General features: G+C 41.5%; 1 protein-coding gene and 1 long non-coding RNA gene across 6 annotated transcripts in view; one reads left to right on the forward strand and one right to left on the reverse strand.

The window, feature by feature from the left end:
- Positions 1-27,994, reverse strand: part of ASTN2 (astrotactin 2) — a 999,842-nt gene that overhangs the window by 73,726 nt on the left and 898,122 nt on the right. The window lies entirely within an intron of this gene.
- The window catches only part of LOC129043796 (uncharacterized), a 58,013-nt gene continuing 37,840 nt past the window's right edge, over positions 7,822-27,994 (forward strand). Inside the window, exon 1 of the long non-coding RNA XR_008504528.1 lies at positions 7,822-7,883. This is a non-coding gene — a long non-coding RNA (uncharacterized LOC129043796). The remainder of the gene's footprint in view (positions 7,884-27,994) is intronic.

Raw genomic sequence — 27,994 nt, forward strand, 5'->3', positions numbered from 1 at the left:
ACCTGAGCCTTTCCTATCATAAAACGCTGCCTAGGGTGAGGGATACAAAGACTACTAATTAACAAGAATTTATGGGGTATCTCCAGTGTCCTGCTTCCTCCAGCCCCTTCTTCCTCACTTCCTGGGCTCCTTTCCTCACTCACTCATTCCAGCCATGCAGACATTCTTCCTCCTCCTCTAACATGCCTAACATACTCCCACCACAGGGCTTTTGCACCTGTGGTTTCCATGGAGCCTTCTTCCCTTGTCGTTGTATGGCTTACTCCCTCTCCTTTCCCAAATCCTTGCTCAAGTGTCACTTGCTCAGAAAGGCCTTCTCTGGCCACTCGGTCTACAGGAGCATCCACTATCACCCTTTACCCTCTTTACCCATTTATCTTTACAAAATTTATCACTGTCTCTCATATATTGATGGATTGATATATTGCCTGTATCCCCTGCTGTAAGCCCTGTGAGTAAGAGAATTTGTTCACTTAGAATGATGTCTGTACACAGCAGGTTTTCCATAAATATTTATATAGTGAGTGAATGTATCTGCTGTGTGCTGCAAACTGAGCTGATGGCTGGGAGCACAAGCATAAAGAACACTTTTGTTTGAATTCCCTGGAAAGCAGAGCTTAAGAACAATGGCTTGGGTGCAGAAGGTTTATTTGGGAGGTGATTCCAGGGAGCAGGTGTGGGGTAAAGGGCAGAGTAAGACAGGGAAGAGAAAAAGTCAATATAAAGGTGTATATTCAAGTTTGCTGCTGTACATGATGGGACCTAATTCTGCAAGACCCTTTTAAGGAGGGAACAAGATACCCCCCAGAATTGTTTGGCTGGAAGTCGGGGAGATGGGGCACTTATCTACCAATTCCTGATTCCCATTGGTTGAGTCCTGTTTTAGTCTATTCTCATGCTGCAATTAAAGACATATCTGAGACTGGGTAATTTGTAAGAAAAAGACGTTTAATGAACTCACAGTTCCACATGGCTGGGGAGGCCTCAACATCATGGTGGAAAGCAAAGGAGGAGCAAAGGCATGTCTTATGTGGTGGCAGGCAAGAGAGCTTGTGCAGGGGAACTGCCCTTTATAAAACCGTCAGATCTCCTGAGAATTATTCACTATCATGAGAACAGCACGGGTAAAACCTTCCCCCATGATTCAATTACCTCCCACCAGGGTCCCTCCTATGACACATGGGGATTATGGGAACTACAATTCAAGATGAGATTTGGTTGGGGACACAGCCAAACCATATCAAGTCCCTCACCCAGGAGTATAATTTCCCCACACTTTTTTAAAGTTGTACTTGCACACAGGCCTACAGAGCTCCTTCAATCTCTCATAAGGCTGTGAGGCAGAAAGTGCAAGTGTGCATCTGAGGTCACTGGCAGCACAAAGTGAGCCTGAGTGTGCACAGAGCTGCTCACCACAGCTGCAGCTGAAATAGCCATGGGCCAAGAGGATATGGCATGGCCCCAGAGGCATCTGCTATAAAGATACAGTCTCTGCCTTTAAGGAGTTTGTAAAAAGAGCAACTGACTTGTCTTCCTTCTTGAGGTCTAGGACAAACTTGTTAGCCTCACTGTTCAAAGAGTTCACAAGCAGTTATCGAACACCCTCTAGGCGCCAGGGAAAGGACTACAACTGTAGTCACAGCTCTGAACCACAGGAGCAAAACCTCTTCCCTGTGATGCTCACAGTTTTGCAAGGGAGAACGGCAAGGACTGCTTTTACGTGCAGCCAACCAAGGAGTCCTGCAACTTATGATTAATACTGAATTTAATAGTATTAACCTCAACATTAATATGCACTTGGCTTATAAAGCCTTCCTTTTTCTACTGCTGGATTAATTAGAGCCATAAAAGCCCTCGTCATCCCCACTGTCTCGAGGACAAATGATGCTAATGCATTTGGCTGCAGCGGGTATTGCTAACATGTGTGGGGAAAGCTGATTTGGGGACCAGACTGGGGAGAAGCGGGAGGGATGAAGGAAGGCCAAGTTCCCCTCCCCCTCTGTCACTCTTTAAGGACCACAGTGTGAGTTCACTGCCTTTGAAGCACTCAACCATGGAGGGTTTTCTTTTACTTTTTTCCTTTTTAAAATTCCATTCCCAAATGTTATATCATTGTAAAGTGGAAAGAACCAACTGTACAATGTGCTTTGTATCAGATTCTCAGTTCCCCTAATACTTCCAACTTTCTCTGGGCCAAACACTTCATTCAACATCTCCCTCTCTGTACAAAAAGGCAAAAACCACGAGGTTGCTGATGGTGGGCCCTAGGAGCCCCTCTGTCCACAAATGTGATGAAAAAGCACAGTATCTGGCAGGGCTGAAGTTATGATTCTTATTTTGTGAAGAAGAAAAGAGAGGCTCAGAGAGTTAAGGCAAGGCTTCCAAACGCACAGCTACTACCTAGCAAAGCTAGAACTTGAACCCAGGTTGATCCAATTCCAAAGCCTGTTGTTTTTCCACCACAACAGGCACTTCTTAATTGCTCTGTCTCTGCGAACTTCAGTCTCCTTGTCTCTAAAATAAGGATTTCAGGGCCAGGCACAGTGAGTGGCCCATGCCTGTAATCCCAGTTCTTGGGGAGGCTAAGGCAGGAGGATCACTTGAGGCCAGGAAGTCAAGATCAGCTTGGGCAGCATAGCAAGACCCCATCTCTAAAAAAAAAAAAAAAAAAAACAGCCAGGTGTGGTGGCATGTGTCTGTAGCCCTAGCTATATGAGAGGCTGAAGTGGAAGGATCACTTAAGCCCAGGAGATCAAGGTTGCAGTGAGCTGTGACTGTGCCACTGCACTCCAGCCTGGGCAATAGAGTGAGACCCTACCTCAAAAAAAAAAAAAAAAAAAAAAGGATGTCAGTATCTACTCTACAAGAAAGTGAAGAAGAATACATTAAATCCATTAAAGGCTTTATAATCTGCAAAACATGATGCATATGTCAGTAGTTGTTGCTAAGGAAAATTCACACAGTGCCAGGTAAGGTAATAAAAATGCCAGGTCAGTATTCTGATACGTATGCCAATGTTCAGCTCCAAGGACATAGCAGGGCACAAAAAATGTGATAGTGAAGGATCTTTAATAATCTGGAAACATAGCCATCTTAAACAAAGCAGAATTTGAATGCCAATAAGCTAACTCACTTCACACACAAAGAAAAAAGTTGGGGTATGACGATGCTATGCTGTAGGAAAATGTAGTCCTGAGATTACAGCTTCCATAACTCTTCCCTAGTTCTCCAAAGAGCTGGCTGCTTCTGTTCCATCATCTCAGCTGAAGTTCCATCCCTTTAGAATCCTCTGCACCACCCCAACTAATGCAAACCCAACTGCCCACTCTCATTTATGCCCCACCAGAGAACTCTTGATTTTATTCCAAGCACTAGTGATAATTTGTAGTTACTGTGTTTGTCACTTTATTTACCTCTTTATTTGCTTTTTATTACTAAAATATTAACTTCATGAGTTTAGAAGCCTTGTCCATCTTGTTCATGATTTCCCCAGTGTCTAGCAGAGTGTGGGGGGCACAGTAGCTATTCATTAAAGGTCGATTGAATGCATCAAGGCAGGGGTGATGCCGGAGAGGTAACTCATGACTCAGTCAAGGTTTTGTAAACATGTGTGGACAACTAATGTTCATCCCTTAAGTTTTTGCTCATACCCAATGTCTTTCAAAAAGCTCTTCTTGGTCACTCTTTGCCTTCACCTGGCAAAGTTTAGGGCCCCTCAACTGAGTTCCCAAAGCTCCCTGTGTCCCTCTCTATTATAGTCCATAACTCATTGTCCTGTAATTACATATGTAGCTGTCTTCCTCCCCTCATGCACTGGGAGGATTACGGAAAGGTACCTGGCCTGTCTTAGTCACCACCTGAGCCCTAGTGCCTAGGCTTATGCAGAACAAGTGAGTCAATGAACAAGCATGGCTTCCTTTACCCGCTGGAAGAAAGCCCATGGGGTGGAAGATTGGGGGGATGCTAGGACCTCATTATGCATCAACCTTGGAGTTGTGTTGGAAACAGCAATCCCATGAGGCTGCTGGGTCTTATGCAAAAGAGCACTGAGTAGAGAGATTCAGGGGACTGGTCAGTGCCCCTACCTCCTTGTGAGATTCTGTACGAGTAAGTTCATCTCCTCATCCACCAAAGCACATGGCCATAATAAAAAGAATGCTCATCAAGTTCTCCACCAGCCTTTACCTGATTCAGTCTTGCAACTCACCCAACTCCTGTTTATTTTCCTCTATATTTCCCTATCACTTTATCTATCTGCCAGACACCACACCCCAGGAAATCTCCCTAATTGATATGATTGCTTATTGATGCCTGACGAACCCTGGAGTTTCTGCCCAGCCTCACCCTTTGCTACAGCACCTCAGCCACCCACACTGGCTACCCATTAACCCTTTGACTCTACTATCCCTGTGCAGTGAGGATTGCTCTTCTCTTTCCATTGCCCTCTCCTTTTGTAAAACCCTTTTTAGTTTACAATGTATGCCTCCACCACCTCATTAAATTTAAACTTCACAAGTGTGTGATGAGGTGGGCACAGCACAATGGAAGTGAAAATTTCCATTTAGGGAAAGTTGAATCTCAGGAAAGGAATGTGGGTAGCTGAAGAGGTACTGGAACCAGATCACACATTTCTAACCCCTGATCCCGTGCTGCTGTAGCTATAGCTTGTGCTCTTGTCTCCTCATCCAAGCTGTGAGCTGAGCCATGACTCATATAGCCTTACAGCCACCCCCTGCAGTGGCTAACAAGGAACCCGCCCTTACTGTGTCCCTCCAAACATGTTAGGCAATTCAATTCACTAAGATGCTGATACCAAATCTCCTTTGAGAGGGAAAAGCAGCAGAACAGACAATATTGTGCTCAGCCCTGGGTTTGAATTCTGGCTTTGCTAAACGACTCTAAGCAAGTGACATCATCTTTTTAAGCCTCATTTTCCACATCTGTAAAATGAATGTGAAAATATCTATCTCTAGGGAATCAATGAACTGAAATAAGAATTAATTTAGATAGTGTATGGGAAGCACCTAGAACATTGCCTTGCATATGGTAAATAATAAACAGCAGCTTTGCTATTATCACTGTTATTTTAAAAAATACCAATTCATGAAACACTTTGCGTGGGGTAAGCAGAAAGGAAAAACTCAACAAACTAGGGAAACTGAATTATCCTTATGTATTTAGCACTTTTTGATCCTCCCAAACCAGAACTGCACAAACTATGTGCCCCAAAATTAAAAACAGCTGAATGCCCAAACTTCCCTCCCTTTTCTAAATATACACCTCAAAGCCTGCCATTAACTAATAGCTGGGATATCTTCAGTAGATAAGGGAGACTGTTTGTCTTTCTTCTTCTCCCATAGGGTGGGAGAAGAACCCAAGCTCCAAACCCAAGTCTGACCAGGACTCCCCAAAGGCAATCTCCGGGAACCCAAAAGCACCAGTGGGATTGAATGAGGTCCTGAGCCCATCCCATTCCCCATACTCAGTTCTCCTCCACACTCGCACTTGCACACACACAAAAAGCATGTCCCCCTCCCCACTCCATCCCTGGAGGCAACAAGCCTCCAGAAGGGTGGGGAGAAGGCCTGGGCAAAGATGAGTCAGGTTTTCTGGTCGTGCAAGCAACAACATTTAACCAGGCTGAGGTGAATCATTGAGAAGGAGGTGAGACCTGGGAGGTGGCAGAGAGAGGTAGATTTTCCAAATGTGTGTGTGTGTATGTGTATGTATGCATGCATGTATGTGAGAGAGAGAGACAGACAGGGACAGAGAGGCAGAGAGACATAGAGACACACAGAGAGAGACAGAGACACACACACAAAAAAAACACAGAGAGGAGACACACGACACACAGACACAAAGACACACACTCACATACAGAGAGAGGAGAGAGAGAGAGAAATAGAGAAAGAGACCAAGAGAGAACTACAGCCAGAAAATACTCAGAAAGACTGAAGCAGAAAATGAGAGCCACAGTGAGAGACAGAGGAGAAATGGAGAAAGAGAGAGACATAAATAAGAACACATAGGGCCAGAGACAGAGAACCAGAAATAAAAGTGCAGAAAAAAGACAATCAGGGAGAAGTGGATAGAAGGTCAGAGACCTAGAAAGACAGAGATAGAAATAGAGAGACATAGACAGGAGTTGGTGAGGAGAGAGAAAGAGAGAGAAACAGAGAAAATTGGAGTCAGAAAGACCAAGACCAAGGCAAACAAGAGAAACAGAAGGAAGGAAGGAAGGAAGGAGGGAGGGAGGGAAGGAAGGAAGGAAGGAAGGAATGAAGATGGAAGGAAAGAAAAAAGGAAAGAGGTAGAAAAGAAGGGAAAGAAGGAAGGAATGAAGATGGAAGGAAAGAAAAAAGGAAGGAGGTAGAAAAGAAGGGAAGGAAGGAAGGAGGGAAGGAGGGAGAGGGGGAAGGAAGGAAGATGGAAGGAAAGAAAAAAGGAAGGAGGAAGAAAAGAAGAAGGGAAGGAAGGAGGGAGGGAGAGAGGGAAGGAAGGAAGATGAAAGGAAAGAAAAAAAGGAGGAAGGAAAGAAGAAGGGAAGGAAGAAAGGAAGGAAGGAAGGAGGGAGGGAGGGAAGGAAGGTGGAAGAAAAGAAAAAAGGAAGGAGAAAGGAAAGAAGGGAAGGAAGGAAGGAAAGGAGAAAGGAAGGAAGAAGGAAGAAGAAGAGAGGAAGGAAGGAAGGAAGGAAGGAAGGAAGGAAGGAAGGGCAGGGCAGGGCAGGACCAGCTAGAAGGGCATCTTCTGGAGATGGATGCCCTTGAGTGATCAGGGCAGCTTTAATTCTGGTCTCACCGCTACTGGGGGCAGATGATCTGGGAGGAGGAGAGGGGAGAGTGAGAAGGTGATTGGCGGTTCCATTCAGCTCCCCTCATCTATCCCTCCCACCCACATATAGAGGTTTTCACTCTATTAAAATGACTCCCTTGCTTCCTCATTTATGTTAAAATTTTCCTTTAAATAAAGAAAAGGAAACAAGGTCACCCTTCAATCCACAATGAAAACTATAAAAGGGTTTTTAGGCTTGGAAAATTTAGCCGGTCAGTTTTTCCTACTGTTTAATAACTGCCTTGGGTTACACTGAATGAGTAAACATGTTTTACAAGCTTCTAATTCATACCTAACCCTGTGAGTTCACAGCTTTACATAATACATATATGTACACACACGCACACACACACATACATATACTATATATACACACATGCACACATACATACTGCAATGTAACATATATAAACACATACTTATATATATGAATATATGAGTGTGTTCGTGTGTGTGTCTATAAGTAATCTTTCCAATTTGTGCAGCTCATTAGGGCTTACAAAGCACTCTCTTTCCTCATTTAATCCTCACGATAATCCTGTGAGGTAGGCAGTTTAGGATTATCACCTCCAGTTTACAGGTACCTGTGGTTAAGGTAGAGAGACCAAGAACCCACAGGTCTCTAAGGCATCACAGTCCATATCACAGTTCTGCTCTCCATAGTCCCAAAGCTGACTTCATGAGCTTGGGTAGTGCAGTGCCCACTTCTAGACCTGCAAGGACCCAAAACCATGGGGATCCTGAGGCATCATCTGTTTCAGGGCTTCATTGTACAGACAGGAAAACTAAAGCTCAGACTATTACTGCTAGCCTATAGGGTGCCTCTGTGCTAATCAGAAAAACAATAGAAAAATAAAAATCATCTCTTTCTTAAGATACTTCCCTCCCTTGTTCCAATATTCTGATTTGTTAGAACAAGACACTTGATCAATGATTAATACATGTTTATGATGTCTACAATTGGAATGGTGAGCTTTGGAATGTGGTAGCATTTTGCGCAGCAAAACCTGTGCGACTGTATCTGACATCGCCAGGATGGGGGCCCAACCAAGGTGAGGGCAAAGAGGACGGTAAGGGAGAAAGAAGGGAAGGTAAGATGGGAGAGACACCACCTACTTTCTGAGGTCTAAGAAGACAACCCATTTTACTTAAAGGACATTGAGATAATAATAACTAGTTTTATTAAGCTCTTAATCTTTTCTGATACTTACAGTAACCCTGTGAGAGTGTTTCATATTGCTAACTACTGCTTGTATTTCTATCTTACACTCGCAAGTAATAATAATATTATTCAGAATAACAGTGAAAATTGATATAACTTAAGCATTCACAACGTTAGATACTATGCCTAGTATTTCATGTACTGCATCTCATTTCAGCTTAATAACAACAATATGCCAGCCTGGGCGACATAGCAAGACCTCATCTCTACAAAAGTACAAAAATTAACTGGGTGTGGTAGCGTGCATCTGTAGCTCCAGCTACTCAGGAAGCTGAGGTGGGAGGATCACTTGAGCCTGGGAAGTCAAGGCTGCAGTGAGCCAAGATAGTACCACTGCACTCCAGCCTGGATGACAAAGTGAAATCCTGTCTCAAAAACAAACAAACAAACAAACAAAAAACCCAAAACAACAACAACAAAAAACACAAGTTAGCTTATTTCCCCAAACTTACAAATGAGTATATCAAGATTCAGAGAGATACACTAACTTGCCTAAGGTCACTTGGTTAAATTGCACAACTGAGATTTGACTATTATGAGGGAAGAGTAAAGGTCAGAGACACTTTCACATCCTCTAAAAGTGATTGAAATGCTTTACATTCTCAATAATTACTAACTATGCTAGCACATCAGAGCACCCTACTTTGCATATGGGGCATCAATATCTCTGACTTCTCATCCCGTGTGCTTTTAGTATCTGATAGTCTACTCATTCCTTTAATCGCTTTGAGGCTATTGATGAATGGAACCATCTAGATCATGAATCCAGGGAGTCTCTGCTCTGGGGAAACAATGTTGGTTCCCACTCAGCTTCTCCCTGGTGCCCAGCTCGCCTCCCTGTTTCCACCTCTCCCTTACTGGATACCCAATCAATGTAAATGGATCTGAGTAGTCATTAGAATTTATTTTTTAAGAAAAGCAAGGCAAAACCAAACCAAAACCAGAAGTCTGCCACAATATGCAAAGAACCACCTTTGGATTCCAACAAAACTGGGCTTCCTACCTTTAGCATCCTCTTGTGTAAAACAGGAATAAGAAGTATTACCATTTTAATAGAATGTTTCAAGGATTCAATGTGTAAAATATCTGACCCAGTGCTTCTCCTTAATGTATAAAATGTATTCCCAAAACAAGAAGAAGTGGCAATGGGTCGGGGGCACTCATGTTGCACTAGAACTTTACAGTGTACCTGGTATTTTCATATCCATCAACTCCTAGGCGATCCAAAGCCTCACTACTGCTCCAGCTAGAGCGCCTTCTATCTCCCTTTGCTGACTACACTTCGATGACCGTGCCCTCCTTGGTGCTCCTAAGGATGCCCTAGGGGCTTTGCTATTGCTACATCCTCAGTCTGGAGCAGTCTACATTCAGCTAGCCACATGGTTCACTTCCTCCCACTTTCAGGTCTCTGCTCAAACATCACACCCTCAAAGAGGTTTGTCCTGATCACTGTAACTAAAATGGTATCCCCGCAACCTCTATCCTCATACCCTATTTTTCTTTCAAACACATAGTATACTTTGACTCTGTATTGCACATCTATTACTTTACCATCATTGCCTCCCAACCCCCTGTATCAGGAACATAAGCTCCATGATAGGAGCTTGTTCAGTCCCTTCTCTGCTTCTGGAATAGTGTTCGGTATGTAGTAGGTGCTCAATAAGTGGTTACTGAATGACTTAACTCATAGTTGTTCATGAAACTCTGAGAGGCTGGCAAGGCTGGCATTCTGATTCACACTTTACACGTGAATAAACTGAGGCCCAAGGAGGAGAAGAAAATTTTCTAAAGTCCTTCAGCTGGTGGATAACAGGAGTGGGACTAGCAAACTGAGCTGCCAGACTCAAATCCAAAGCTCTTTGTATTTCACCAACTTGTATTTCCCATTATTGCTCCCCTTCACCTCCAAGCATGCCCTGGGAAATGGGTGTTATTTGGGATTTTACCTCTTAGGCGGGAAGCCCCAGAGATGGAGTAGTAAGAAGGAGTGACTTCACATGTTCTCCACCCAGACACAGGCCTTGCTAGAGTCCCATGAAAAAACTAGAGCTCTGGCCCTCATCTGGGGGCAGGCAGACCAGCCACTATCAGCCAAAAGGAGGAAGGGATTGATAAATAGAGAGAATGTAGGAGGAGGGCAGGAAGGGGATTGCTGTATCCATCTCCAACGCTCCAAAAAGCCAGGCAGGAGAAGTCCAATTACCCTTTCAGAGTAATTTCCGCTCTATAAAGAGGTGATGACTTACTTCACTGCCCAGAGGTTTCCATTTGCCAACTGGGGATAGCCAAGTCCTGCAGGGGAGGGAGTGACTCACTGACTCTTCAGCTCCCTGGAGAGGAAAGGAACCTGGGCTTGGACGTGGGCTGTGCTCTGACTTGCTTTTTTACTTTGTGACTCACCTGCCCTCTCTGGACCTCAGTTCACTCATCCATTTAAAGAATTCTGAGCCCTAGAAAAACTCTGGGGATTGGTTTAAGGAAGATGGCATAGAAAAAGTCATGTGTCATGGCATGGGCCAAGTGTTGGGTTCCTTGCTATAAGTCAGGCACTGTGCTTGGTGCTCTACATACATAATCGCTTTAACATTCACAGAGATACTGTGAAGCTGGCATTGTGATGCTCATTTTGAAGATGAAGAAATGGAGACGCAACATCAGTGAGCATCTCCAAACTTACACCAATAGTGAGCAACAGTTTTGAGATTAGGACCCAGAGCTATCCAAGCTCTCCATAATTTGTCCCCCTGAAATGCAGAGTTGAAATATTGTCACCTGACATCCTCAGAGTCAGAGCTGAGGACTTTAAAGACCAATTAAGTGAATCTCCTGTTTTCCAGATGGAGAAACAGGCACGGAAGAGAAAGTGACTTGCCTGAAGACACACAGCAGGAGAAAAACAGAGTCCAATTAGAACCAAACCAGACTTTCTACTGAACTAGAAAGTGAATGTCTGTGTTAATGGCAGTCCACAGTCCATCATTATTGTCCAGTTGGTGGGCAGCCTGTTTGTTTGAAGGCCATGAGTTCCTAGAAGTATGCCTCCCATCCTCCCTCTGGACCACAATATTCCCACAGCCTAGCACCAATGCTGGTGCCTCGTGGGTATTCAGAATATTTTGGAATTAGTGAATGAATGGATTCCCAGTCCAGATTCACTCCTCTCTTACTGTTCTTGGCACCTTCCCACATTGGTACTGTCATTTCCACTTGCCTCCCTGTCTGATATGTTCTTTCTGTCCTTCTGCAAACTCGATCCTCAGGTCCCCATTTAATGTTCACATACAATCCCACCACTTCTCTTTCTACTTTAGTTTACAGGGACCTCATTAGCTTACGTACTTGGGCAAGTTTCACAACTTTCTTCTTCTTCTTTTTTTTTTTTTCTTGAGACAGAGTTTCGCTCTTGTTGCCCAGGCTGGAGTACAATGGCGCGATCTTGGCTCACCGCAACCTCTACCTCCTGGGTTCAGGCAGTTCTCCTGCCTCAGCCTCCTGAGTAGCTGGGGTTAAAGGCATATGCCACCATGCCCAGCTAATTTTGTAATTTTTTTAGTAGAGACGGAGTTTCTCCATGTTGGTCAGGCTGGTCTTGAACTCCCAACCTCAGGTGATCCACCCGCCTTGGCCTCCCAAAGTGCTTGGATTACAGGCATGAGCCACCATGCCCCGTAACAACTTTCTAAGCCTCAGTTTTCTTACGTACACAACAGGGATAGAGATAGTAACAGAGTCTTCAGAAAGCTGTCATGAGGATCAGCAATGTCAGATGAGTTTCGGTGAGCACATACTACACATTCATTGCATGGTAGTGGCGTCAAGGTCAACATTGTCATCACCTCACCCAGTTCTATAGCCTGCAAGAATTTCCGTATGTTCTGCTCACTATTCTAGAACTTCAGTTCCCACTGAATGTGTTCAACAGGACCAATTTTTTTGTGAGGGGTACAAGTGTGTGTGAGTGTGAGTGTGTGTGTGTGTACTAGAGGCCCGCCATTTGGGAAGCCCTAACCTATGAAGGTATCATCAAAACCGTTGCCCATGTGGTACCTTACAGTTTACAAAGTACTTTTTTGTCTATTATGAACCTTACAACAGCACTTCAGTGCAGATGATTTTAGTTTTGCCTTATAGATGAGGCAAGTTGGGTATCAGAGAGGGGAGTTGATTTGTCACGACAGTAAGTGGAATATGCAGAATTACTATAAAGGATCTAAGATCTGGAACCAGCTCCACTGACTGTCAAATATTCTTTCCTCAGCATCTCTGTACACAAGACAAAAGGATAATTAGAGCGCAAAGAAGAAAATGTTTCCATTGAAGGAAGAAAGCAAAAGTCAGGGCTATTGGGCAAGGAAGAGGTAGCTTGGAAGATGCTCACAGGTGTCACCACCCAGGTGGCACTTCTGAGTGTGGGCCCAGCATCTGCAGCTTCATTTCCATCCCATACCTCTCTTTTATCTCTGAATTTTTATATATATATATTTTTAATTATACTTTAAGTTCTAGGGTACACGTACACAATGTGCAGGTTAGTTACATATGTATACATGTGCCATGTTGGTGTGCTGCACCCAATAACTCGTCATTTACATTAGGTATATCTCCTAATGTTATCACTCCCCCCTCCCCCCACCCCATAACAGGCCCTTGTGTGTGATGTTCCCCACCCTGTGTCCAAGTGTTCTCATTGTTCAATTCCCACATAAGAGTGAGAACATGCGGTGTTTGGTTTTTTGTCCTTGCGATAGTTTGCTGAGAATGATGGTTTCTAGCTTCATCCATGTCCCTACAAAGGACATGAACTCATCCTTTTTTATGGCTGCATAGTATTCCATGGTGTATATGTGCCACATTTTCTTAATCCAGTCTATCATTGATGGACATTTGGATTGGTTCCAAGTCTTTGCTATTGTGAATAGTGACACAATAAACATACATGTGCATGTGTCTTTATAGCAGCATGATTTATAATCCTTTGGATATATACCCAGTAATGGGATGGCTGGGTCAAATGCTATTTCTGATTCTAGATCACTGAGGAATCACCACACTGACTTCCACAATGGTTCAACTAGTTTACAGTCCCACCAACAGTGTAAAAGTGTTCCTATTTCTCCACATCCTCTCCAGCACCTGTTGTTTTCTGACTTTTTATTGATCACCATTCTAACTGGTGTGAGATGGTATCTCATTGTGGTTTTGATTTGCATTTCTCTAATGGCCAGTGATGATGAGCATTTTTGCATGTGTCTGTTGGCTGCATAAATGTCTTCTTTTAAGAAGTGTCTGTTCATATCCTTTGCCCACTTGTTGATGGGGTTGTTTGTTTTTTTCTTGTAAATTTGTTTGAGTTCTTTGTAGATTCTGGATATTAGCCCTTTGTCAGATAGGTAGATTGCAAAAGTTTTCTCCCATTCTGTAGGCTGTCTGTTCACTCTGATGGTAGTTCCTTTGCTGTGCAGAAACTCTTTAGTTTAATGAGATCCCATTTGTCAGTTTTGGCTTTTGTTGCCATTGCTTTTGGTGTTTTAGACATGAAGTCCTTGCCCATGCCTATGTCCTGAATGTCATTGCCTAGGTTTTCTTCTAAGGTTTTTATAGTTTCAGGTCTAACATTTAAGTCTTTAATCCATCTTGAATTAATTTTGGTATAAATGTAAGGAAGGGATCCAGTTTCAGCTTTCTACATATGGCTAGCCAGTTTTCCCAGCACCATTTGTTAAATAAGGAATCCTTTCCCCATTGCTTGTTTTTGTCAGGTTTGTCAAAGATCAGATGGTTGTAGATGTGTGGTACCATTTCTGAGGGCTCTGTTTTGTTCCATTGGTCTATATCTTTGTTTTGGTACAAGTACTATGCTGTTTTGGTTACTATAGCCTTATAGTATAGTTTGATATCAGATAGCGTGATGCCTCCAGCTTTGTTCTTTTTGCTTAGGATTGTCTTGGCAATGTGGGTTCTTTTTTGGTTCCATACGAACTTTAAAGTAGTTTTTTTTCCAATTCTGTGACGAAAGTCTTTGGTAGCTTGATGGGGATGGCATTGAATCTATAAATTACCTTGGGCAGTATGGTCATTTTCACGATACTGATTCTTCCTACCCATGAGCATGGAATGTTCTTCCATTTGTTTGTGTCCTCTTTTATTTCATTGAGCAGTGGTTTGTAGTTCTCCTTGAAGAGTTCCTTCACATCCCTTGTAACTTGGATTCCTAGGTATTTTATTCTCTTTGAAGCAATTGTGAATGGGAGTTCACTCATGATTTGGCTCTCTGTTTGTCTGTTATTGGTTTATAAGAATGCTTGTGATTTTTGCACATTGATTTTGTATCCTGAGACTTTGCTGAAGTTGCTTATCAGCTTAAGGAGATTTGGGGCTGAGACAATGGGGTTTTCTAGATATACAATCATGTCATCTACAAACAGGGACAATTTGACTTCCTCTTTTCCTAATTGAATACCCTTGGTTTCCTTCTCCTGCCTGATTGCCCTGGCCAGAACTTCCAACACTATGTTGAATAGGAGTGGTGAGAGAGGGCATCCCTGTCTTGTGCCAGTTTTCAAAGGGAATGCTTCCAGTTTTTGTCCATTCAGTATGATATTGGCTGTGGGTTTGTCATAAATAGCTCTTATTATTTTGAGATACATCCTATCAATACCTAATTTATTGAGAGTTTTTAGCATGAAGGGTTGTTGAATTTTGTCAAAGGCCTTTCCTGCATCTATTGAGATAATCATGTGGTTTTTGTCATTGGTTCTGTTTATATGCTGGATTATGTTTATTGATTTGCATATGTTGAACCAGCCTTGCATCCCAGGGATGAAGCCCACTTGATCATGGTGGATAAGCTTTTTGATGTGCTGCTGAATTCGGTTTGCCAGTATTTTATTGAGGATTTTTGCATCGATGTTCATCAGGGATATTAGTCTAAAATTCTCTTTTTTTGTTGTGTCTCTGCCAGGCTTTGGTATTAGGATGATGCTGGCCTCATAAAATGAGTTAGGGAGAATTCCCTCTTTTTCTATTGATTGGAATAGTTTCAGAAGGAATGGTACGAGCTCCTCCTTGTACCTCTGGTAGAATTCGGCTGTGAATCCGTCTGGTCCTGGACGTTTTTTGGTTGGCAGGCTATTAATTATTGCCTCAATTTCAGAGCCTGTTATTGGTCTGTTCAGAGATTCAACTTCTTCCTGGTTTAGTCTTTGGAGGGTGTATGTGTCCAGGAATTTATCCATTTCTTCTAGATTTTGTAGTTTATTTGCGTAGAGTTGTTTATAGTATTCTCTGACGGTAGTTTCTATCTCTGTGGGATCGGTGGTGATATCCCCTTTATCATTTTTTATTGCGTCTATTTGATTCTTCTCTCTTTTGTTCTTTATGAGTCTTGCTAGCCATCTATCAATTTTGTTGATCTTTTCAAAAAACAAGCTCCTGGATTCATTGATTTTTTGAAGGGTTTTTCATGTCTCTAACTCCTTCAATTCTGCTCTGATCTTAGTTATTTCTTGCCTTCTGCTAGCTTTTGAATGTGTTTGCTCTTGCTTCTCTAGTTCTTTTAATTATGATGTTAGGGTGTCAATTTTAGATCTTTCCTGCTTTCTCTTGTGGGCATTTAGTGCTATAAATCTCCCTCTACACACTGCTTTAAATGTGTCCCAGAGATGCTGGTATGTTATGTCTTTGTTCTCTTTGGTTTCAAAGAACACCTTTATTTCTGCCTTCATTTCGTTATGTATCCAGTAGTCATTCAGGAGCATGTTGTTCAGTTTCCGTGCAGTTGAGTGGTTTTGAGTGAGTTTCTAAATCCTGAGGTCTAGTTTGATTGCACTGTGGTCTGAGAGACAGTTTGTTGCAATTTCTGTTCTTTTACATTTGCTGAGGAGTGCTTTACTTCCAACTATGTGGTCAATTTTGGAATAAGTGCGATGTGGTGCTGAGAAGAATGTATATTCTGTTGATTTGGGGTGGAGAGTTCTGTAGATGTCTATTAGGTCTGCGTGGTGTAGAGCTGAGTTCAATTCCTGGATATCCTTGTTAACTTTCTGTCTCGTTGATCTGTCTAATGTTGACAGTGGGACATTATTATTATGTGGGAGTCTAAGTCTCTTTGTAAGTCTCTAAGGACTTGCTTTATGAATCTGGGTGTTCCTATATTGGGTGCATATGTATTTAGGATAGTTAGCTCTTCTTCTTGAATTCATCCCTTTACCATTATGTAATGGCCTTCTTTGTCTCTTTTGATCTTTGTTGGTTTAAAATCTGTTTTATCAGAGTCTAGGATTGCAACCTCTTTTTTTGTTTTCCATTTGCTTGGTAGATCTTCCTCCATCTCTTTATTTTGAGCCTATGTGTGTCTCTGCACGTGAGATGGGTATCCTGAATACAGCATACTGATGGGTCTTGACTCTTTATCCAATTTGCCAGTCTGTGTCTTTTAATTGGAGCATTTAGCCCATTTACATTTAAGGCTAATATTGTTATGTGTGAATTTTATCCTGTCATTATGATGTTAGCTGGTTATTTTGCTCGTTAGTTGATGCAGTTTCTTCCTAGCATCGATGGTCTTTACAATTTGGCATGTTTTTGCAGTGGCTGGTACCAGCTGTTCCTTTCCATGTTTAGTTCTTCTTTCAGGAGCTCTTGTAGGGCTGGCCTGGTGGTGACAAAATCTCTCAGCATTTGCTTGTCTATAAAGGATTTTATTTCTCCTTCAACTTATGAAGCTTAGTTTGGCTGGATATGAAATTCTGGGTGGAAAATTATTTTCTTTAAGAATGTTGAATATTGGCCCCCACTCTCTTCTGGCTTGTAGAGTTTCTGCCGAGATCAGCTGTTAGTCTGGTGGGCTTCCCTTTGTGGGTAACGCAACCTTTCTCTCTGTCTGCCCTTAACATTTTTTCCTTCATTTCAATTTTGGTGAATCTGACAATTATGTGTCTTGGAGTTGCTCTTCTCGAGGAGTATCTTTGTGGCTTTCTCTGTATTTCCTGAATTTGAATGTTGGCCTGCCTTGCTAGGTGGGGGAAGTTCTCCTGGATATTATCCTGCAAAGTGTTTTCCAACTTAGTTCCATTCTCCCCGTCACTTTCAGGTACACCTAACAGACACAGATTTGGTCTGTTCACATAGTCCCATATTTCTTGGTGGCTTTGTTTGTTTCTTTTTATTCTTTTTTCTCTAAACTTCTCTTCTTGCTTCATTTCATTCATTTGATCTTCAATCACTGATACCCTTTCTTCCAGTTGATCGAATCGGCTACTGAAGCTTGTGCATTCATCACGTAGTTCTCAAGCCATGGTTTTCAGCTCCATCAGGTCATTTAAGGACTTCTCTACATTGGTTATTCTAGTTAGCCATTCTTCTAATCTTTTATCAAGGTTTTTATCTTCTTTGCGATGGGTTCAAACTTCCTCCTTTAGCTCAGAGAAGTTTGGTCTTCTGAAGCCTTCTTCTCTCAACTCCTCAAAGTCTTTCTCCATCCAGCTTTGTTCCATTGCTGGTGAGGAGCTGCATTCCTTTGGAGGCAGAGAGGTGCTCTGATTTTTAGAATTTTCAGCTTTTCTGCTGTTTTTTCCCCATCTTTGTGGTTTTATCTACCTTTGGTCTTTGATGATGGTGACGTATAGATGGGGTTTTGGTGTGGATGTCCTTTCTGTTTGTTAGTTTTCCTTCTAACAGTCAGGACCCTCAGCTGCAGGTCTGTTGGAGTTTGCTGGAGGTCCACTCCAGACCCTGTTTGCCTAGGTATCAGCAGCAAATGCTGCAGAACACCGAATATTGCTGAACCGCAAATGTTGCTGCCTGATCGTTCTTCTGGACGTTTCGTCTCAGAGGGGTACCCGGCTGTGTGAGGTGTCAGTCTGCCCCTACCAGGCGGTGCCTCCCAGTTAGGCTTCTCAGGGGTCAGGGACCCACTTGAGGAGGCAGTCTGTCCGTTCTCAGATCTCAAACTCTTTGCTGGGAGAACCACTACTCTCTTCAAAGCTGTCAGACAGGAACATTTAAGTATGCAGAGGTTTCTGCTGCCTTTTGTTTGGCTACGCCCTGCCCCTAGAGTTGGAGTCTACAGAGGCAGGCAGGCCTCCTTGAGCTGTGGTGGGCTCTACCCAGTTCGAACCTCCCAGCTGCTTTGTTTACCTACTCAAGCCTCAGCAAAGCCTCCCCCAGCCTCGCTGCTGCCTTGCAGTTCGATCTCAGACTGCTAGCAATGAGCGAGGCTCCGTGGGCATGGGACCCTCCGAGCCTGGTGCGGGATATAAACTCCTGGTGTGCCGTTTGCTAAGACCATTGGAAAAGCACAGTATTAGGGTGGGAGTGACCCGATTTTCCAGGTGCCATCTGTCACAGCTTTGCTTGGCTAGGAAAGGCAATTCTCTGACCCTTTGTGCTTCCCGGGTGAGGCGATGCCTCGCCCTGCTTCAGCTCACGCTTGGTGTGCTGCACCCACTGTCCAACAAGCCCCAGTGAGATGAATCCAGTACCTCAGTTGGAAATGTAGAAATCACCGCTCTTCTGCGTCGGTCACACTGGGAGCTATAGACTGGAGCTGTTCCTATTCAGCCTTCTTGGAACTGCCCTATCTCTGAATTTTTAAACATGCTCCCTGATAAGCTGAATTCTCATTTGGATATTAATATGAATCCTAGCTTTCCCTGTTTTTTCTTGTGACAGCATGCTGATTTTGTTCAGGGGTTGACCCCTTAGGAAATGGCAAAAACTAAGCATAAGCCAATCATTGTTTGGCAATGGTTGGTTTAGAGTTATGGACATGAGATCTAGATGTGAGGGAAAGTGTGCTGAAGAACTTCTAAGAAAGGTTTCCTCTCTCTCTTATGATGGAAACAAAGGGATAGAGTCCATTTCTGCTACTGAAAGTGTCAGGATATGTGGCTAGAAGCCTTGCAAGCCATTCTTTGATCAGGACCAGGTTGCCATCTTGCTACTGTCCTGAGGAAGGAGCCAATAGATGGTTGGAGGCAGAAACATGGGCATTACAGAGACTCAGAGCTGGGTGCCTGATATGCCATATAGGGATACACTCTACTTTTGGACTTCTGGTAGCCTGAGATAATACATTTTCTTGTCTTTTAAATGCATTCGAGTTGAGGTTATTGTTACTAGCAGCCAAAGGCCACCTGACTCCTTGTGGCTCCTACATGCAGGCTGCTTAGTGACCCAAGAAGTTTTCATTTATGTTGTTAATGATCTACTGAGTAGACATCAGAAGTGATTAGTCACAAATAATAAAGATGAAACATTTAAGAATGTTTGGCTTTTTTTGATAATTTAGACCAATACCCTTTAAACTTTATCATGCATCAGAATCACCTGGGATGTCTTGCTAAAACAGACTATGGGAACACACCACTAGAGTTACTAATTCATTAGGCCTATGGTGGGGGTTAAGAATTTAATTTTCTAACGAGTTCCCAGGTAATGCTGTTGGTGCTGGTCTGAGGACCACATTTGAGAAGAACTGATTTAGACAACTGTATAATAATTTCCCTTATTTTATTAACGTATAAATACGATTTCTTGAGCAGGAGAATAGGAAGTAGAACTACATCTAGGAGTCACACACCTGGAAACTTCTAGGGGAATGTGACTTGCATTGACTTATCCTGTGTATTGCAGAAATAAAGGTTGAGACTTAAGGCTCCAAATATCTACTGTTTCAGACTCAGAAAGCTCAGGATATAGGTACAATGATTGAAAGAGAACACAAAATGGGTCTCCTGTCCTTATATCCTGCTGGAGGTAGCAGCTAACATGTTTGAGAGATCAAAAAGATACTATTATTATTAATGCATCATCGTCATCATTTATACTTTATAAATTCCTTCTACATCATAATCTCATTTGATCTTTATTGTAATGATGATCATTATGATAACAAATAGAATGAGGGCCTTTTCTCAAAGATGGCAGATAGGAGGAAGGACTAGCTTGCAGCTCCTGCCTGGATGGACAGAGCAGCGTGGGGAGACTCATATTGTGAACTTTTGCTCCAAGAACTACTGCAGGAACATACTAGGAAGCCAAGAGAATCCACAGACCCTTTGAAGGAACTAGATCACTGCTGCACTCTCCCCGAGATGACAAAAAACTGTGAGTCAGCTTGCTTTCTCAACAGAGAGGCTTGTGATCTGGGGCAAGTTTTCAGCCCTGGCTACCAGCTTCCTGGAAATAGGCTTGGTGCTGTTGGGAGGCCATAGTGAGAGTGAGACTGGCCTTTAGGACTGCGGGCTGCATGGGAGCAGGGTGAGGCCTGTGACTGCTGGCTTTCCCCCACTTCCCTGGTGACCTGTATGACTTAGCAGAAGCTGCCATAATCCCTCTGGGAACATAACTCCATTGGCCTGGGAACCATACCCCATTACCCGTAGCAGCCACATCAAGCCCCACACAAGGACAGGCTGAGCTCTGACATGCTTATCCCTGCCCCCACCTGGTGGTCTTTCTCTAACCACCCTGGTAGCCAAAGACAAAGGTCGCAATCTCTTAGGAGCTCTATGGCCCTGCCTACCACCTGAGAAACCTGAATACTTAACCAGGTGTCCCTAGGGTAAGTCTGCATCCTCCCAATAGAACCACAGCTGACACACTCTTGAAAGTGTCACCTCCTGGCTGGAAGCCAACCAACACAAACCAGCACACTAAACAAAAAACACAACTGAGGACCATCACAGAGTCCACTTCACTACCCTGCTACCTCCACTGGAGCAGGTGGTGGTATCCATGGCTGCAAGACCTGAAGACAGATAACATTACAGGACTCTTTGCAGACACTCTTCAGTACCAGCCTGGAGCTCTGCTGGGTGGCTAGACTCATAACAGCAAAACAATCACTACATTTCAGCTCTGAGGAAGCCCCATTCCTAGGGAAGGGGGACAACACCACATCAAGGGAGCACCCCATGGGACAAAGGAATCTGAACAGTGGCCCTTGAATCCCAGATAGTCTACCCAAATAAGAAGGAATCTGACATAGTCTACCCAAATAAGAAGGAATGAGAAAAACAATTCTACTAATATGACAAAAGAAGGTTATTTGACACCCATAAAAGATGATACCAGCTCACCAGCAATGGATCCAAACTAAGACAACATTTCTGAATTGCCAGAAAAAGAATTCAGAGAGCTGATTATTATGTTAATCAAGGAGGCAACGGAGAAAGGTGAAGTCGAACTTGAAGAAATAAAAAACATGATACAGGATACGAAAGGAAAATTCTTCAATGAGATACATAGCATAAATAAGAAACAATCACAACTTCTGGAAATCAAGGACATGCTTAGAGAGTGCAAAATGCACTGGAAAGTCTCAGCAATGGAATTAAACAAGTGGAAGAAAGAACTTCAGAGCTTGAAGACAAGACTTTCAAATTAACCCAATCCATCAAACACAAACAAAAAAGAACTTCAAAAAATGAAAAAAGGCTCTAAGAAGTTTGGGACTATGCTAAACATCCAAACTTAAGAATAATTGGTGCTCCCAAGGAAGACAACAAATCTAAAAGACTGGAAAACATATTTGAGGGAATAATCAAGGAAAACTTCCCCAGCCTTGCTAGAGATCTACACATCCAAATACAAGAAACTTAAAGAGCACCTAGGAAATTCATTGAAAAAAGATCATCACCTAGGCACACAGTCATCAGGTTATCTAAAATCAGGACAAAGGAAAGAATCTTCAGAGCTGTAAGGCAAAAACATCAGGTAACCTATAAAAGAAAACCTATCAGATTAAGAGAATATTTCTCAACAGAAACCCTACAAGCTAGAAGGGATTGGGGTCTTACTTTTAGCCTGGTTAAATAAAAGAATTACCAGCCAAGAATTGTGTATCCAGAAACACTAAGCTTCATAAACGAATGAAAAATACAGTCTTTTCTAGACAAACAAATGCTGAGAGAATTCACCATTACCAAGCCAGCACTACAAGAGCTGCTAAAAGGAGCTCTAAACCTTGAAACAAATCCTCAAAATACACCAGAATAGAACCTCCTTAAAGCATAAATCTCACAGGACCTATATAACAATAACACAATTAAAAAAAGAAAACCCCAAGATATTCAGGCAACATATAGCACAATAAATAGAATAGTACATAACATCTTAATGCTAACATTGAATGTGAGTGGCCTAAAGGCTCCACTTAAAAGATACAGAATGGCAAAATGGATAAGAATTCACCAACTGAGTTTCTGCTGTCTTCAGGAGACTCACCTAACACATAAATGTAAGGTAAAGGGGTGGGAAAAGATATTCCATGCAAACGGATGCCAAAAGCGCGTAGGAGTAGCTATTCCTACATCAGACAAAACAAACTTTAAAGCAACAGCAGTTAAAAACACAAAGATGTACATTATATAATGATAAAAGAACTAGTCCAACAGGAAAATATCACAATTATAAATATATATGCAACTAATACTGGAGCTTCCAAATTTATAAAACAATTACTACTAGACCTAAGAAATGAGATAGACAGCAACACAATAACAGTGGGGGACTTTAATACTCCACTGAGAGCACAAGACAGGTCATCAAGACAGAAAATCAACAAAGAAACAATGGACTTAAAAACTATACCCTAAAACAAATGGACTTAACAGATATTTATAGAACATTCTACTGAACAACTGCAGAATATACATTCTATTCATCAGTACATGCAATATTCTCCAAGATAGACCATATGATAGGCCACAAAACAAGTCTCAGTAAATTTAAGAAAATTAAAATTATATCAAGTACTCTGTCAGACCACAGTGAAGTAAAATTGAAAATCAACTCCAAAAAAACCCTCAAAACCATGCAAATACATGGAAATTAAATAACCTGCTCCTGAATGATCATTGGATCAACAATGAAATCAAGATGGAAATAAAAAAAAAATCTTCGAAATGAATGATAATATTGACACAACCTGTCAAAAACCTCTGGGATACAGCAAAAGTGGTGCTAAGAGGAAAGTTCAAAGCATTAAGTGCCTACATCAAAAGTTTGAAAGAGCATAAATAGACAATCTAAGATCACACCTCATGGAACTGGAGAAACAAGAACAATCCAAATCCAAACCCAGCAGAAGAAAAGAAATAACGAATATCAGAGCAGAACTAAATGAAATTGAAACAAGAAAATACGGAAGATAAATGAAACAAAAATCTGGTTCTTTGAAAAGATAAATAAAATTGATAGACTATTAGTGAGATCAACCAAGAAAAGAAGAGAGAAGATCCAAATAAGCTCAATTAGAAATAAAATGGGAGATATTACAACTGATATCACAGAAACACAAAAGATTATTCAAGGCTACTACGAACACTTTTATGCACATAAACTAGAAAACCTAGAGGAGATGGATAAATTCCTAGAAATATACAACCCTCCTAGATTAAACCAGGAAAAGATAGAATCTCCGAACAGACCAAAAACAAGCAGTGAGATTGAAATGATAATTTAAAAACTACCAACAAGAAAAAGTCCAGGACCAGACAGATTCACAGCTGAATTCTATCAGACATTCAAAGAAGAATTGGTGCCAATGCTATTGACGCTATTCCAAAAGATAAAGAGGGAATCCTCCCTAAAACATTCTATGACACCAGTATCATCCTAATACCAAAACCAGGGAAGGACATAACCAAAAAAGAAAACTACAGACCAATATTCCTGATGAACATAGATGCAAAAATTCTCAACAGAGTACTAGTAAACTAAATTCAACAGCATATAAAAAAGACAATCCACCATGATCAAGTGGATTTCATGCAAGGGATGCAGGGATGGTTTAACACACATAAGTCAATAAATGTGATAGACCACATAAACATAATTAAAAACAAAAATCACGTGATCATCTCAATAGATACAGAAAAGGCATGTGACAAAATCCAGCATTCCTTTATAATTAAAACTCTCAGCAAAATTGGCATAGAAGGGACATACTTTAAGGTAATAAAAGCCATCTATGACAAACCCACAGCCAACATTATACTGAATGGGAAAAACGTTGAAAGCATTCCCCCTAAGAACTGGAACAAGAGAAGGATGTCTGCTTTCACCACTTCTATTCAACATAGTAGTGGAAGTCCTAGCCAGAGCAATCAGACAAGAGAAAGAAATACACGGAATCAAATCAGTAAAGTGGAAGTCAAACTGTCTCTGTTTACTGATGATATAATCATATACCTAAAAAACTCTAAAGACTCATCCAAAAAGCCCCTAGAACTGGTAAATGAATTCAGCAAAGTTTCAGGATAGAAAATTAATGTACACAAATCTGTAGCACTGATATACACCAACAGTGACCAAGCTGGGAATCAAATCAAGAACTCAATCCCTTTCACAATAGCTGCAAATAAATAAATACATAAAATATTTAGGAATACCTAACCAAGGATGTGAAAGACCTCTACATGGAAAATTACAAAACACTGCCAAAAGAAATCATAGATGACACACCCAAATGAACATATCCCATGCTCATGAATGAGTAGAATCAATATTATGAAAATGACCATACTGCCAAAAGCAATCTACAAATTCAATGCAATTCCTATCAAAATAGCAACACCATTCTTCACAGAACTAGAAAAAAGAATCCTAAAATCTATGTGGGACCAAAAAAGAGCCCGCATAGTAAAGCAAGACTAAACAACAAATCTGGAGACGTCAAATTACCTGACTTCAAACTACACTATAAGGCCATGGTCATCAAAACAGCATGATATTGGTGTAAAAACAGGCATATAGACCAATGGAATGGAAAGAAGAACCCAGAAATAAAGCCAAAGACTTATAGCCACTGACCTTCAACAAAGCAAACAAAAACATAAAGTGGGGAAACGACACCCTATTCAATAAATGGTGCTGGGATATTGGCAAGCCATATGTAGGAGGATGAAACTAGATCTTCTTCTCTCACCTTATACAAAAATCAACTCAAGACGGATCCGGGACTTAAACCTAAGACCTGAAACCATAAAGATTCTAGAAGATAACATCAGACTCAGAAAAACCTTTCTGGAAATTGGCTTAGGCAAAGACTTCATGACAAATAACCCAAAAGCAAACACAACAAAAAGCAAAGATAAATAAATAGGACTTAATTAAACTAAAAAGCTTCCGCACAGCAAAAGAAACAATCAGCAGAGTTAACTGAAGACCCACAGAGTGGGAGAAAATCGTCACAATCCATACAACTGACAAAGGACTAATATCCAGAATCTACAAGGAACTCAGACTAATCAGCAAGAAAAACAAACAAACAAACAATCCCATTAAAAAGTAGGTTAAGGACATGAGTAGACAATTCTCAAAAGAAGATATACAAATGGCCAACAAGCATATAAAAAATGCTCAACATCACTATCAGGAAAATGCAAATCAAAACCACAATGTAATACTACCTCACTCCAGCAAGAATGGCCATAATAAAAAAACCAAAAAGTAATAGATGTTGGTGTGGATGCAGTGAAAATGAAACACTTTTACATTGTTGGTGGGAATGTAAACTAGTACAACCACTATCGAAAACAATTTGGAGATTCCTTAAAGAACTAAAGGTAGATCTACTGTTTGATCCAGTATTCCCACTACTAGGTATATATCTAGAGTAAAATAAGTCATTATACAAAAAAGATACTTGCACATACGTGTTTATAGCAGCACAATTCACAATTGCAAAAAATATGGAACCAGCTCAAATACCCATCAATCAATTATTGGATAAAGAAAATGTAGCATATATATACCATGGAATACTGCTCAGCTATAAAAAGGTATGAAATAATGGCATTCACAGTGACTTGGATGGAATTGGAGACTATTATTCTAGGTGAAGTAACTCAGGAATAGAAAACCAGACATCATATGTTCTCACTCATATGTGGGAGCTAAGCTATGAGGTTGCAAAGGCATAAGAATGATACATTGGACTTTGGGGACTCAGGGGAAAGGGTGAGGGGTGGTGAGGGATAAAAGACTACACATTGGGTACAGTGTACACTGCTCAGGTGATGGGTGCACCAAAATCTCAGAAATCATTACTAAAGAGCTTATTCATGTAATCAAATACCACCTGTTTCCCTAAAACGTACTGAAGTAAAAACATAAACAAATTTTCTCAAAAAGAATGAGGATGAAGAGGAAGAGGAAGAATTGTCAGCAGAGGTTAAGTAGAAGGAAGTAGATTACTTCCATTGTACAGATTTGAAAACTGAGGTTGTATGACTTGTCCCTGTCATATAGCAAGTAAACCCTGAGCAAAGACTTTAACCCAGTTTTGTCTTCCACTAAATTCTGTATTATCTCTACTAAAGCAGCTGTGTGTTGGCACAGCTATTAACTATGAATAAAAAAATAAAATCTAGAAATTCTACGGCTATCACACCTTCCAAAATAAGGCTGGCCTCTTGCTTCAGAAACACCTCATATGCCCTAAGAACCCACCAAGCATCTTCCCCCAACTAGGAACAAAGACCCCAAAACTAAGATAGAAAAATCTAGAAGTCAAAACAACTATTATGTTGTAGGAGACTCTTTCATGACCTCACCTGAGGGCTATTAACTATTATTAAGATAAAGCTCAAGAGAGCATGCCTTTCTCATTACCAAGACCATTATATAATTCAGAGACCTTTTTTTTTTTTTTTTTTTAAATGACAGTTATAATAAGTGACAGAAGGCAGTGTGGTAGCAAAGGAAGAGACAGAAAGGTCGTCAAAAGCAGACAGAGGAGAACTCGAACTTGCTCTGGAGATGATTTAAACATTTTGAGATGGACATTTTGATCAAAAGGAAAGACAGTAAGAAAAACAAGGAAAGGTCTGCCTATTGCCCTAATCCTCCTGAGTAAACCAGGAGCACTGCAGAGCTCACTCAGCCTCTCAGGCTGACCTGGTATAGAAAAAAGAGCATGGCGATCTTGAATAGGTTACTAAACATCTCTGAGTTTCCACCTGCTCAGCTTTCAAATGGAAGGTCATAATGCCTCCTTTGCAGCATTGTAAGGACTGGCGATATGATATAGAAAGATCGTAATAGTTTCTGGTCTAAAGTAGGCCCTAAATAATAGAGGGCTCTTGTTATTTTTATGATAATGGCATATATGAGGCATGGGGCAAAGAAGAGGCTCTGAGGGGATGGCTACCAGGTTTGGCTTGGGTAAACATGGGCACTTCCTATTTAACCCAGCCTTTGAGACCAGCTTCAAATATTATTTTCTCGAGTCACAATTTGCTAAACCAAGCAGTTCACGGGCCTTACTTCACGAATTATTACTTTGGTACTTTAAAAGCCTCCCATAACGAGAACCAGCCCTCTACAAGGCAGGCAAAGGAACAGAGCTGAGTTCCATGAGGAAATAATTCTCTCAGGGGTTACAGATGCATGGACTATATTTTATGGCCAGTGCTGGTTGAATTTTTAGCAAGGACAGAAAGGCCAATTTTTTTTTCCTCTAATCACACAGTGGCATAGCTTAGATGCTTAGATTTGGACTGAACTATATCTTGCCCTAAAACTCTATTATGGATGTTACCTCTCATTTCATTGACAGAATATTTCTAACATGGATGGGACTCCCTGGTGAAAGAAAAAGAAAAGTCATTCTTGGTGGGGGACAGATTAGGCAGCTCCTATTGTTTTAGTGGCTTCTGCCTATGTCTGCATCCCTCACCAGAGTGGGAAAAATATCTTCTTACAAATTTTTGTTATAGTCTTACCTAATAGGTGCTACGTGAAATGTAACTAGATTGACTGGAAGGCAAGTACACTGCTGAAACACAGTACTTTACTATTTCAGCCATAGATCACAACCCACATAGGTGAAAATGTTTCCATGGGAAAATGTGGTCAGAGTTCCCTTCCGTGCGAAGGTGCCAGAAACACCTTTCCCTTGCAGGCTTTCACTGCTTTCTGAGAGGCAGCCTG

The sequence above is a fragment of the Pongo pygmaeus genome, chromosome 13, assembly GCF_028885625.2.
Source record: "Pongo pygmaeus isolate AG05252 chromosome 13, NHGRI_mPonPyg2-v2.0_pri, whole genome shotgun sequence".
Taxonomy (NCBI): Eukaryota; Metazoa; Chordata; class Mammalia; order Primates; family Hominidae; genus Pongo; species Pongo pygmaeus.